This window comes from Schistocerca piceifrons, chromosome 4 (genome assembly GCF_021461385.2).
Source record: "Schistocerca piceifrons isolate TAMUIC-IGC-003096 chromosome 4, iqSchPice1.1, whole genome shotgun sequence".
Taxonomy (NCBI): Eukaryota; Metazoa; Arthropoda; class Insecta; order Orthoptera; family Acrididae; genus Schistocerca; species Schistocerca piceifrons.
In genome coordinates, this window is record NC_060141.1 from 610,558,209 (window position 1) to 610,572,152 (window position 13,944).

Genomic DNA, 13,944 nt, shown 5'->3' on the forward strand with positions numbered 1-13,944 from the left:
CATTCCTTTCATCATCCCTTTCAATCACAGTTGCTGGCCGGGACCTCCTTGCCCCGCGGAATGTGAGGGAACTGCAGTCAGTTTTAGGGAAGTTGAGATAGTTTATACCCAACGCAGCCCAGATCGCGGCTCCAGGAACAATGTGGCTTTTGTTTGGACCAAAGAGAGTCAGGATGCATCCCAGCAGCTTAAAAATGGGTTGTTGGGTGAATAATGCCTTGTTCATTTCGATCCCACTAAGCCTATGGTTTTGGCAGTGGACGTTTCTTCGTACGGCATCGGAGATGTACTCTCGTACAGATTTGTTTCACAGGCCAGACCGACTGCTTTCACTTTCAAGTTATTGACCAAGACTCACTGTAACTATTCCCAAATCGAGAAGGAAGCTCTCGCTATTATCTATGGCATGACAAAGTTTCACCATTATCTCTTTGCCCTTATATGGATATGGTGTCTGCTCTTTCGGATATGTCTGACAGAACAGACACCATATCCATATAAGTATATAGTTCTGGCAATACCGGCCATGACCTTCCTCTTCTGTGCGGATGCACACATATTACCCGAACGCTTACGGGACGTTATAAGAATGTCTTCCACGAGTAATAAGTGTGTTGGGTAGGGACACTACGAATGTAGTGTGTGGATTTAATATAAAGTGAGAATGTGGGTCTCAAGGGAGGCGTGCGCGAGGTAGTCCCTGTAGTCGCACTATCCTCTATGCCCTCAGTGGGCTCAGATGGATAGAGCGTCTGCTATGAAAGCAGAAGATCCCGGGTATGAGTCCTGGTCGGGGCATACACGTTCACCTGTCCCCGTTGATAAATATCAACGCCCGTCAGCAGCTGAAGGTATATATATATAATTCTAATTATCTCTTTGGTCGGAAGTTTAACATAGTGACGAATCTTAAGCCACTTTAGTCTTTGTTTCATCCGTTCAAACCTGTTCTGCCAAGCACGGCTCAGAAGCGGCAAAGTTGGGCTCCACTCTTGTCACCGTATCAGTACGAAATATTGTACTTGTCCACGTCGAAGCATGCAAAAGCTGACGCCCTACCCTGCCTTCCTGTTGGTCCTGATTCTGAATTAGATGCCACTGCCACATCTTCTTGTCAGATCGATTCGCAGGGCACTAAGCGTTTACAGATTTTTCCGCTCAACTATAGGAAAATTGCACAGGCCACAAAAGCAGACCCTGACTTGAATCTTTGTTGCACTACTTCCGTGCTGCTTGGTCTTGTTCAGTGAAAACCTCTCAGAATTCCTTTGAGCACCGATTTTTGCTCGTCGGCATAGCCTCTCCGTCCAGCACGTTGTGACTTTTTGTAAAATGATCTGGACAAATGCGTGTGCTTAATCCTATAGTGTTGCTAAAAGATGTGTTGCCCATTGCTCCACCATGGAGATCGGGGAATTGCAAAAACAAAACAGTTAGTTCGTCGGCTCTGTACTTGGCTTATTGTTGTGAATTCTCTTAGCAAATATGCATTTGCAGTGCCAACGAACTCGACTACGTCGCGTAGTGCCATTCAGGTTTTGTCACATATTTTTTGCTTGGAAGGTTTGCCTGAAGTGTTGGTTACAGATAACAGACCACATTTTACGACTCAGGACACTGAACAGTTTCGTACGACCAATGGTATCACTCACCTTATTAGTGCTTCGTTTCATCCTCAGGCGAAAGGAGCAGTTGAACGATTTGCGCATACGTTCGAGCAACAGATGAACACACTATGTGCTGCTGCACTTCCTTGCCCCACGACGGTCCGCCGTAACTGCTTCTATATGGCTGCACCAGTTGTTACACCACAGCGATGCACAGCGCCTCCCATGCTCGCAAGTATCGCTTTGCGCCTAACGAGTCTATTCTTTCCAGAGTTTTAGGTCGCACCAGGCACTGGGAGAGAGGAACGATTCTTCGAAATCGGTGCGCTTGTCTGTAATTAATTCAAGGTCCTCCTGAGTTGCTGCGTCGCCATTAAAACAGACTCGTGCTTGTCGATTGCGAGATTCTTCCGTAGATTTTCTGTCCCCAGATTCACATCATACCAGGATCTTGTAGCAGGCGCGGCTGCCCCCGGTTGACTCGGCGGCACCGGCTGCGGAACTGATGGAGTTGGACCCATCGCCTTGGCCCACGAAGCAGCTCTTCCCATCGCTCGTCACGAAAACTCGGCGCCGCCACCAACGTCGTCGTCGTCGCCATCGTCATCGTCGGACCGGCCCATGAAGAGGGTGGGCCCATTTCTGGAGGTTTTCCGACCGATGTTCCCCTCGGATGCAGGACGTATGTCGGGGCGCGGCCGGGGACTCGGCGTCGGTCCCAGCTGTGGCTCCCAGATCCTCACGCCATCCAGCTTCCTGCCTCGCCCCCTCCCCCCCCCCCCCCCCGAATCACAGCGTTGTCGTAAGACGGCTCCCTACACGACAACGACGCTTCTTTTAGGGATGGGGGACGGGGCAGGGGGTAGATATGTGCAGTCTTAATCGAAAGTATCGAATGCAAAACGACCAGTGCAGCGCCGCGAAACGGCATCGAGAAGGCGCTGAGCCGCGCACCAGCGGAAAGAGCTGGCAGCGCCACAACTCCGGGAAGACAAGACAAGAGTTCAGTGCCTACCGTCAACGCTGACTTAGCCAGCCGCCCTTCGCTGGTCGGAACAGTTCAGTCGCTGTCTTCGAGAGCATAAGCACTGTGTAACAGAAATACGTTACAAGGTCTGCGTTCTGCGAGTATTAAGAAGAGCTAAAGTAGTTGTATGTAGGAGAGAAAGGAAGCACAGGGATCAAGAGACTTTAAGTTGACCTTAGATTCTTCTTTAGATATAAAGAATTCAGTTAATCTTCAAGTGACTTGTACAGATGATTTTGAATCCCTGCTATCAGCCATCTGAACGTCTCTCTTTCCTTGTTTTTGTCGGTGCTGACTCTGATCGTAGGTGACAATACAGGTCTGGCCATGATGTCCCATTTTCTCCCTAACATCTAAGAATGGTGGAGGGCATAGGATCCATAGAGCCAAAATGCATCAACAAAAAGGAGAAAAGAATTATTTTATGGAATGCATCTTAACACTATGGGAAAAGTAAACGAAAATCGGTCCTCATTGGCTACCAAAGTAGACGAAACCAAAAGATGTTGTCTGGTTACGATGTGAGAACGCTCCATGGTGCTGCTCGCTGCGGAATTGTAGATGCATGTTTCTTTTTTTTTGTATTAATGTGTTCGCCGTTGGTAGTTCAATCATAACAAAATGGGCTCACGGATTAAGTTATCCCATCATGGATAATCCACCTGCAAGGAACGCACTGCAGAAAAAATTTGAGAAATAACGCTGGTACTTCGAGTTCCGTACGGTAGCGTAGCGTCGTTCATTTTAGTAATTCGATAAATCGAGGACTGTTCAGATGGTTCAAATGGCTCTAAGCACTATGGGATATAACATCTGAGGTCATCAGGCCCCTAGACTCCGAACCACTTAAACCTAACTAACCTAAGGACATCACACACATCCATGACCGACACAGGATTCGAACCTGCGACCGTAGCAGCAGCGCGGTTCTGGACTGAAGCGCCGAGAACCACTCGGCCACAGCGGCCGGCTCGAGGACTGTCTTCTCGCTGATACCAAATATATGGTAGATGGCGTTACCGCGCATCTATGTCATAGATTTCGTTTCTGCTCTCAGAAAATACACTTTATCTGGGAAGAGGAGTGATTATGCGGTAATGCGACCGGGAGTTACGCGAATGGGGAAAGGCAACATCTCGAGCACTAACTGCCGGACATCATCCGCCGAACCGCAGACTAGGCGATGGTCATGCGTATCCGTCATTCCACGTGTGACACACGATGTGGAGTCTGCGAGGTGAATTTGACGTTAGCGGGACTGGCACGTCTGCTTCCCGTGAGAAGCGGACTGAACGTCCGTGTCAGTAGTGTCAGCGCTCATCGCCTGTCACACAACACGCTACTCTATATGGCGGTACTTTCCTTCTATTACGTTCGGCGCCCTACTCGGTTGCAGATTGATGTACGTCGCCCTCGGTGATGTGAAGTGTGTGGGCAGTCGTGTGATGTGTATGTAATATAGTTCAGAGAAGAATTGGCCAATGTAGAAGAAATGAGCTGGGATGTCCGATAACAGCACCGTGGAAGAGAGAGAGAGAGAGATCGGCACTATGGCCTCCAGCAGCTGGCTTGTAAAGCACATCGGACAAAGCCGTCACATATTCATGTGAGAGTTTCAAGATAGGGCCTTCACCTTGTCCTGAGCATGGAGAAGGCCTACATTGCCTCTTTCCCTCGGAAGCGTGAGAGACTCGTATAGGAGGAGGGGTCATAAGTCGTCCCTGGGTAGCTCAGTTAGTGAGCACTTGCTTGTGAAAGGCAAAAGTCATGAATTGTCGTCTCTGCCCGGCACATAGTATTAATTTGCCGGGAAATTTCATATCAAAGCACACTCTGCAACAGAGTGAAAAATTCATTCTGGAAACATCCCTTACGCTGTGTTCCAGACATATCACTACAATTTCCATTTTTACAGAAGTATTAGCCCGCAAGTTTCGCAGGGGAACTTAGGTGAAGTTTCAATATACGATGAAGACGCATATCTTCACGTTTTTGCTGTAGCCACTAAGCCTTGGCTTGCCTGCACTTTCTATTTATTTCATTCCTCAGTGACGTACCCTTCTGTATTCCTTTCTTCCCTGAACTTCCCTGTACTTCACTGTCTCCTAGGTCAGTTGAAGTATTTCTGTTCATAATTTTAACTGATTTAACTGTGGGTCTCTGGTGAAACACTGTAAAGAATCGGTAGATTAAGAATTGACATGTTTATCTTTGCTTGGTTCTCATGTTTGAGATTAAGTTATGTACTATAAAATGGGCTTGTAACAAGAAACGTAGGTCGAAAAGAATAATAAAGTTTGTGAAGCAATCTAATAAAGTGTTTCGTTTAGTTAATACAATATATCTGTTGATATTACCCTGTATTCGTTTGATGAGAAATACTTATCTTCTTTCTTTTCACTTCACTGAGCCTTTGTATTTCTCTTTCCGGATTTTCTACCTTCACTAAAAGATTGAGACTTCTGACATTCCACATTCCGACTCGCAGAATGTTATCCTTTTGTTCGTTTTTCTATCTTTTCATGGTCAACTCCCACTTGGCAGTCCCCTACCAGGATCTGAAAGGAGGGAGTAGTCCGAAATTTTTTGCCAGTGCGGAGGTCATGACACTTTTTCAATTACAGGCCACATGTCCTATGTGCCTTTAATGCAGCGGTTTCTGTTGCCCTCTACATCATGGCGCTGATCATTATTGACTGCCGCGCCTCTTAGAGACAATTTCCTACTACCCCAAGGGAAAGAGAGTGCCCTGAACAACTGTCGAAATACATATTTTTTGCATATACTGTGATTTTTCTCTTTTTTACATTTTACACTTACAATAGAAACAGTATTTCACTACTTGCTGAACAGATCCATACCCTACACTTTTAAGAACTGTGCTTGTAAGTCGTAATCTAACTGACTTGGCGTCTTTAAAGGGTGGCTTGGATAACATTCTTTGTACATTAAATTTCTGGCATGCAGACGCGCAAACAAAATTTCTTCCACTGCTATTTCGGCCACGTATCGTCCGGCCATACTCAGAGTAAGTCGCAACACAGTCTTGTTACTCACTCTGAGAATGGTTGGACGATGGCCATTAAAATTGCTAAACCACGAAGATGACGTGCTGCAGACGCGAAATTTAACCGACAGGAAGAAGATGCTGTGATACGTAATTGATTAGCTTTTCAGAGCATTCACACAAGGTTGGCGCCGGTGGCGACACCTACTACGTGCTGACATGAGGAAAGTTTCCAACCGATTTCTCATACACAAACAGCAGTTGACCGGCGTTGCCTGGTGAAACGTTGTTGTGATGCCTCGTGTAAGGAGAAGAAATGCGTACCATCACGTTTCCGACTTTGGGAAAGGTCGGATTGTAGCCTATCGCGGTTGCGGTTTATCGTATCGCGACATTGCTGCTCGCGTTGGTCGAGATCCAATGACTGTTAGCAGAATATGGAATCGGTGGGTTCAGGAGGGTAATACGGAACGCCGTGCTGGATCCCAACGGCCTCGTATCACTACCAGTCGACATGACAGGCATCTTATCCGCATGACTGTAACGGATCGTGCAACCACGTCTCGATCCCTGAGTCAACAGATGGGGAGCCTTGCAAGACAACAACCATCTGCACGAACAGTTCGACGACGTTTGCAGCAGCATGGACTATCAGCTAAGACGCTATGGCTGCGGTTGCCCTTGACGCTCCATCATAGACAGGAGCGCCTGCGATGGTGTACTCAACGACGAACCTGTGTGAACGAATGGCTAAACGTCATTTTTTCGGATGATTCCAGGTTCTGTTTACAGAATCATGATGGTCGCATCCGTGTTTGGCGACATCGCGGTGAACGCACATTGGAAGCGTGTATTCGTCATCGCCATTCTGGCGTATCAGCCGTCGTGATGGTATGGGGTGCCATTGGTTAAATATCTCGGTCACCTCTTGTTCGCATTGATGGGACTTTGAACAGTGGCCGTTACATTTCAGATGTGTTACGACCCGTGGCTCTACACTTCATTCGATCCCTGCGAAGCCCTACATTTCAGCAGGATAATGCACGACCGCATGTTGCAGGTCCTGTTCGGGCCTCTCTGGATACAGAAAATGTTCGACTGCTGCCCTGCCAGCACATTCTCCATGATGTGTTGGCGAATGTGCCAACACCTTGTAGATATAGGAGGCCGAAATGCACGCTATCTAACGCAGACGGGCGTGAATTCTGGAACAGGATAAGTATTGAATGCTAATAAGAAAAGTATGCAGCTCCTCGAATACTTAACTTTATTCGATCCTTGTTTTATACATCGTTCTTCTTGTTGAGACATTTCATACGATAACTATCAAACTATGTAAGGCTAATGGCGCCTTGCTAGGTCGTAGCCATGGACTTAGCTGAAGGCTATTCTAACTGTCTCTCGGCAAATGAGAGAAAGGCTTCGTCAGTGTAGTCGCTAGCAAAGTCGTCGTACAACTGGGGCGAGTGCTATTCCGTATCTCGAGACCTGCCTTGTGGTGGCGCTCGGTCTGCGATCACACAGTGGCGACACACGGGTGCGACATGTACTAAATGGACCGCGGCCGGTTTAAGCTACCACCTAGCAAGTGTGGTGTCTGGCGGTGACACCAGACTCCAGATCTCTCAGCAACTGAAAACGTCTGGTCAATGGTGGCCGAACAACTGACTCGTCACAATACGCCAGTCACTACTCTTCATGATCTGTTTTAGCCCGTTGAAGCTGCATGGGCACCTCTACCTGCACACGCCATCCAATCTCTGTTTGATGGTTCAAAACGCTCTGGGCACTATGGGACTTAACTTCTGAGGTCATCAGTCCCCTAGAACTTAGAACTACTTAAACCTAACTAACCTAAGGACATCACACACATCCATGCCCGAGGCACCTAGAACCGCTCGGCCACACCGGCCGGCGCTCTATTTGACTCAATGCCCAGGCGTATCAAGGCCAGTACCCAGAGGTGATTGTTCTGGGTACTTATTTCTCAGGATCTATGCACCGAAATTGCGTAATAATGTAATCACATGTCAGTTCTAGTATAATTATTTGTCCAATGAACACCCGTTTATCATCTGCATTTGTTCTTGGTGTAGCAATTTTAATGGCCAGTAGTGTATCAGTGGAAGGAATTTTATTTGCGCGTCTGCATGCTCTGCATGCTCGAAATTCAATGAACTATTCATTGCACCGCGAAAAGTTGAAAATTCACAACATTCGTGGTATACGAACACGTTTTGTCTTAACTGTATATCCTTTCTTACAAGAGCGAAGCAGCACAACGTTCGACAGAGTGATTTCAGACAGTGAAACCTCAACGCACTTTTAAATTTCCATTGGATTTGCAGTAACAGCTTAATTCTTATCGCGCAGAGGACGTCCTTGGTTAACTACCTCAGCTGGCGCACTTTAAAGTACTTTGTTGATACCATCGTAGCATGCCGGTGCATTGCGTCATTGTTGATTACAGCAACAGAGACTTTCTTAGAAATACATACTTTATCCTCGTCTATTACGCTGTATTTATATTTTCTGTGACTGTAAAATCTTTTTCATCTCGCTTAGGAATTTACGAAGCTTTCTGGCGTCGTGAAAGAATGTTTTAAGTTGGTGTTCTGAAGTGAGTTACGTCATATGCGCTACAAAGAAATCGCATTTCCGCGTATGGCATTAAACGGTGGCAACGATTTTTTTTTTATGTCTGTACTCAAAAGGCCACAAAGGTTTGTATGTTTTAAGCCAGTATCACAAACGAATATAGCTCTACGTTAACAGCAAGAACTTCTCAAGAGATACCGCTGAGTATACCCTGCACGTAAACAGTTTGTTCACAGCGAATGTTTGGTTTTACAGGTCGTTCACCTTTCTTCACTTCATCAGAACTTGTGCTTTTAAAAGATTTATGTACTTTCAGTCAAACAAATTAACTTCATTAACAGTGTCTTGCAGTACATTACTCAACAGAAGTCGCAACTGATTTAGTTTACTACGTTATCATATTACGGTCAACGTTTCAGAGATTAAGATATTTCATGACCTTGTAGTCGACATTTTAGAGGCAGAATTAGTACAACGGTGTATTCACTTTCCTATAAAAAAGCATCCGGACAGCCCAACAGATGTAATGCGAAACTGACCACTAGATGTCACAAGAAGTGGACGCTTAGAAGTTGGCAGAGACTACTTACTGTGTTTTCAGTAGAGAAGTATACTAATCACAGGATGGCTCGATCAGGAGGGCTTAGTGACTTCGAACGTGGACTAGTCACTTGATGTTAGCTGAGCATTAAGGACATTTCATCCTTTGAAAGCTGCCCTCGGGGACTGGGGTGGTGTGATTTTGAAGTGGAAACGCGAAGAAACAAGTACAGCTAAGTCAAGACCTGGCAGAGCTCATACACTAGTGAAAAGGGACCGTAGCGGGTCGGAAAGGGACCGTGGCGGATCGGGACCGTCTAGCATTGCACAGGGAGGTTGTGAAAAATCGCATGAAATCAGCGGATAACTCGAAAGTTCCAAAGTTCTACCAGAAGTCCAGCTAGCACAATGTGCTCAGGCAGTTAAAATGAATGGGGTACAGTGGTCGAACAGCTCCTCATAAGCCTCACATTTTTTCTATCATTGCTAAGACATGCTTGAGGTGATGTATAGGGCGACGGCAATGGATAATGGATGACTCGAAACTGGTTATTTGGATTCATGAATGAAGCTGCACCCAGTGTCAGTTCGACGGAAGTATTTAGGTTAGACGAATGTCTGAAGAATATTACCTGCCATCAATTTGCTATCGTGTGTAGCTGCAAAAATGTATTATGGAGGAGGTGGTGTTATAGGATGGGGATGCTTTTTGTGACTGGGATGTGGTCCCCTTACTTGGAAACGACACTTATTTGCATGAGCATGACAAAGCACTCTGTCATAGAGCAGAACTTATGAGGCAATGGTTGGTGGACAATATCATTCCTGTAATGGACTGTCATGCCCAGAATCTCGACCGGGAACCACTGTAAAACCTCTGGGATGAGTTAGGAGGTCAGCTTCCCTCCAGACTCGAACATTCAACATCACTACCTTCCCTGGTCTCGGCTCTTGAGGAATAATGGGCTGCCGTCCCTCCACAGACTTCCAGACACCTCGTTGAAAGCGTCTCCGGCAGAATTCAAGCCGTCATAAAGGCGGAGGGTGGGCACACCTCATATTAATGTCTAGTAATATGCATCCGTATATAATTGGAAAGAGTTAACACAACGGACACTTCAACAAAACACTGCCAAATTGATAATCCAGTATTTACATCCTTGTGAGATACGTTGATTGAAATTTAATCCTTATTTTAAGTACAGGAGAAAGCCCGTCTTAAACAGAAGAATGGGAAGAGTACACGTTCGGTGTGTCCAACATACCAGGAACTTTTCAGCTGTGTTTCGCAACACAGAAGGACCGGAGGATGTAAAAGTTTACCTTGTCGCTATGTTTCCGACACTGATAGTGATCGAATTACTGCCGTGAGAGACATGAGAGCAACATTTCGACAGGAAACACTGAAAGCCGGATGTGCTGCAACGACAGGTGTACGAGTGGTGACGACATGACAGGTCGGTAGTGTGGCAAGAAGATTGTGCAGGGGTTCCTCCGGAAGGTGTACAGCACGAGAACACGGTAGGAATGTGCGACTGAGATTCATTGGAAGAGTCCTAAGGAAATGCAATCCGAAAACAAAGGAAGTAGGTTACAGTACGCTTGTTCGCCCACTGCTTGAATACTGCTCAGCAGTGTGGGATCCGTACCAGATAGGGTTGATAGAAGAGATAGAGAAGATCCAACGGAGAGCAGCGCGCTTCGTTACAGGATCATTTAGTAATCGCGAAAGCGTTACGGAGATGATAGATAAACTCCAGTGGAAGACTCTGCCGGAGAGACGCTCAGTAGCTCAGTACGGGCTTTTGTTAAAGTTTCGAGAACATACCTTCACCGAAGAGTCAAGCAGTATATTGCTCCCTCCTACGTATATCTCGCGAAGAGACCATGCGGATAAAATCGGAGAGATTAGGGCCCACACAGAAGCATACCGACAATCCTTCTTTCCACGAACAATACGAGACTGGAATAGAAGGGAGAACCGATAGAGGTACTCAGGGTACCCTTCGCCACACACCGTCAGGTGGCTTGCAGAGTATGGATGTAGATGTAGATGTAGACTGGCTCTGACGGATAGCAACAACGAAATGAGGTCAGACGTTACAGGCGGTGTTATCGCGATTCTTCATGAACAGATTACTGGAAGCAAGTTGAGACATCGGCCGTATATGCGTCGTTTATCACTCAAACCATACCGAAGACAACAGAGAGTTATATATATATATATATATATATATATATATATATATATATATATATATATATATACTACTTTTCCTTTTGTTAAGGGTTTCGATTAGTGAATTCAGGCTGCAATTCGTCAGTGTCAGAGGGGATGCCTCAGATACGTGGCGTGGATTTTGCAACTAATGTATTCTACTCCATAATATTAAATGCTTAGAGGTGCGATCACGCAACTTACTCTGCTTAAGTGCGAAATTAGATTCGTAAAATATCAAAAGTCCAAAATAAGGCGGTAATTCAAAAGTTAATTTTCTGTCGACAACTTTTATTATGTTCCATATAGTCTGTCGCGCAATGGATAAACGCAGTTATAGCAAGCTTGGACACCTGAGATATGGCACCTGAGATGTGAACCACTCTGTATTTATTTTCACTAGGCTAAAGTCACTATCAGTGACGTTTAATGGCGGGTCTCTCATCCGTTAAATGATACTTTTGCTCATGACAAATTGTCTCCCATCTCTATCGGGAAATATACACGTTATTTGCGTTCACTTGTAAGCATTAAATATTGGATCACCTTGTGACTGAATTGGAGAGTTCCTAGACGTCGGAACTCAGCCTGCCGTTCGTAACAGTTACGAGTCACTAAATGTGAAAGTAGGGTGTTGGACGTATCGTTTGTCTGAGTTACAGAAGTGCAACCATTTACGACGTACATACACAACGGGCAGAATAAAACTGGCCCAGAAAATATATCATGACCCTTCAGGGAGAAAACCCAATTTACACCATTTGCATTCGTACAGATGAAGTTAAGTTTGGTGAATGAACTATTTTCTTAGTCAGTTGTATTTTATCTGCGCTATATAAAATTATATCACCGTTAGCTATTCTCGGATGATACATAGTGCGTAGGAGGACCGGAATGCAAGAAAATTGTAGCATAATGCAGAATGGACTGCTGATGATAGACAGTGGCAATTGCTCCTCTAAGTATGCGTAACTAGCATACTCCAGGCAAATAGACATGAAAATCATTTTGGTAAGATTGCAAAACTGATGACGAATCACTCAACTCAGTCACAACCGTCATACATCTAGAAGGTTTCGTGCGAAGGGATTTAAAGTGTTATTAAGAATTGAAACTTATAAACAAATACCAAATAGACATCCATTACAAGAAATCAAAGGAAAAGTTATTCACGCGCGAAAGTGGTGCACAAAACATTCAGCCGATTCTGGAGTATAATCGACCCGTTCAAGGCATTTTAAAGAAGGACACTGCGTTTCAGGAGAGATTTAATAGGCATACGAGAAGCTTAGGGAGACGCTGGTCTAACTCTAAAACTAGATTCTGTAAGATTGATGTGTTGCGTCACAGTGGAATGTATTGTTAAAATATTTACCTGTTTTCCTTGTAGCCTGTGTGAATTCAAACCAACCTCCGTCGCCATTTTGGCTTGGGGCCATATTTATAACTCGTGCTCCTGGTCTTCTTCAGCGGCTCTTTGATGGTTGTTATCAACGCTCATGTGGTAATTCGGCTCTCTTAGTTTTCTCGTTCTGTATCGGCTGTTCCCCGAGCTTTTTTCCAGGCTCTTACTGTGGTTTGCTTTTCAGTTTATTCCATTTTGTATGGTACTTATAACTGACACATGCCTCTTGGCAGCCACTGAAAAATAGTTTACGTGAGTTATCATGTTGCTCTACCGTTTCATTCGGCTCATTTTCTGGTTATCATTTTGCTGAATTTAGTCCAGGACAGGACCACGCTGAGTTATCTGTGACGTCGCCCATAATTTTTATTTACCTGTTTGTTTACTGCATTTCAACGGAAACAAAACGATAGCATAAAGTATTTTGTGCGTTTGGAACTCAGGCGTTTCTGTTACACTTTTTTTGTTTTTACGCCATCAGTCTTTTAACAGATTTGATGCGGCTACCGCGAATTTCTCTCCTGTACCAAACTATTGATCTCAGTGTAGCAATTGCAACCTACTTCCCCAATTATTTGCTGGTTGTATTCCAATCTCTGTCTTCCTCTACAGTTTTCACCTCGTACAGCTTGTGACGTCGGCGTGTCTACGTGAAGTATCGTTGTTGGCGTTGGTTTGCCGTCGATTCTCATCAGAACAACCATATCACTTAACCGTTCTCAGTAACAAACTCTCTGCCCTATCTTCCTATTCATACGAACCCTACTCCCAGTATACCGTTTTCTGCTGCTGTTGATTTCACCCTACACTCATCTGACCAGAAATCCTTGTCTTCTTTCATTTTCACATCTAGACAGAACCTTAGGATTTCCCTTTCCAGATTTTCTACCTTCCCTACCATATTCAGGCTTCTGAGATTCCATGATCCGTCTCGAAGAAATTTACCCTTTTCTTGGTTAGTCAATCTTTTTTCTGATAGCCACCTCCCACTTGGCAGACATCCTCCCCCGCCCAGCGATGCTTCTTGAACTCTCTCTAGAGTGTCGAACCGACGGCCTTTCAACTTGAGTTTCAGTTTTGGGAATAGCGCGAAGTTGCTAGGTTCAAAATCTGGTGAGTACGGTGGGTGGGTTAAACCGCCATGTTGTTTTTGGCCAAAAAAGTCCTAGTGGGCAAGGTCATGTGACAGGGCGTTCGGTGATGCAGCAGCCAGTTCCCTTGAAGCCAAAGTTTGGGACGTCGTCGCCGCACGTTTTCGAGGAGCTAACGCAAAACGTCAGAGTAGTACGCGAAATTCACTGTTTGGTTGGGTGGGACGAATTCTTTGTGCACAGTTACCTTGGTATCAAAGAAAACGATGATCATGCTCTTCACTTTGCTCTTCACCTGTCTCGCTTTTTTGGGTCTTAGAGAGCCCGGCCTCTTCCACTGGGACTATTGTTGCTTTGTCACTTGGCCATAAACGTAAATCCAGCTCTTGTCGCTGGTGATAACCCGTGATAAGAAGGTTGGTTCATCAGATGCGGTCTGACGAAGGTCCGT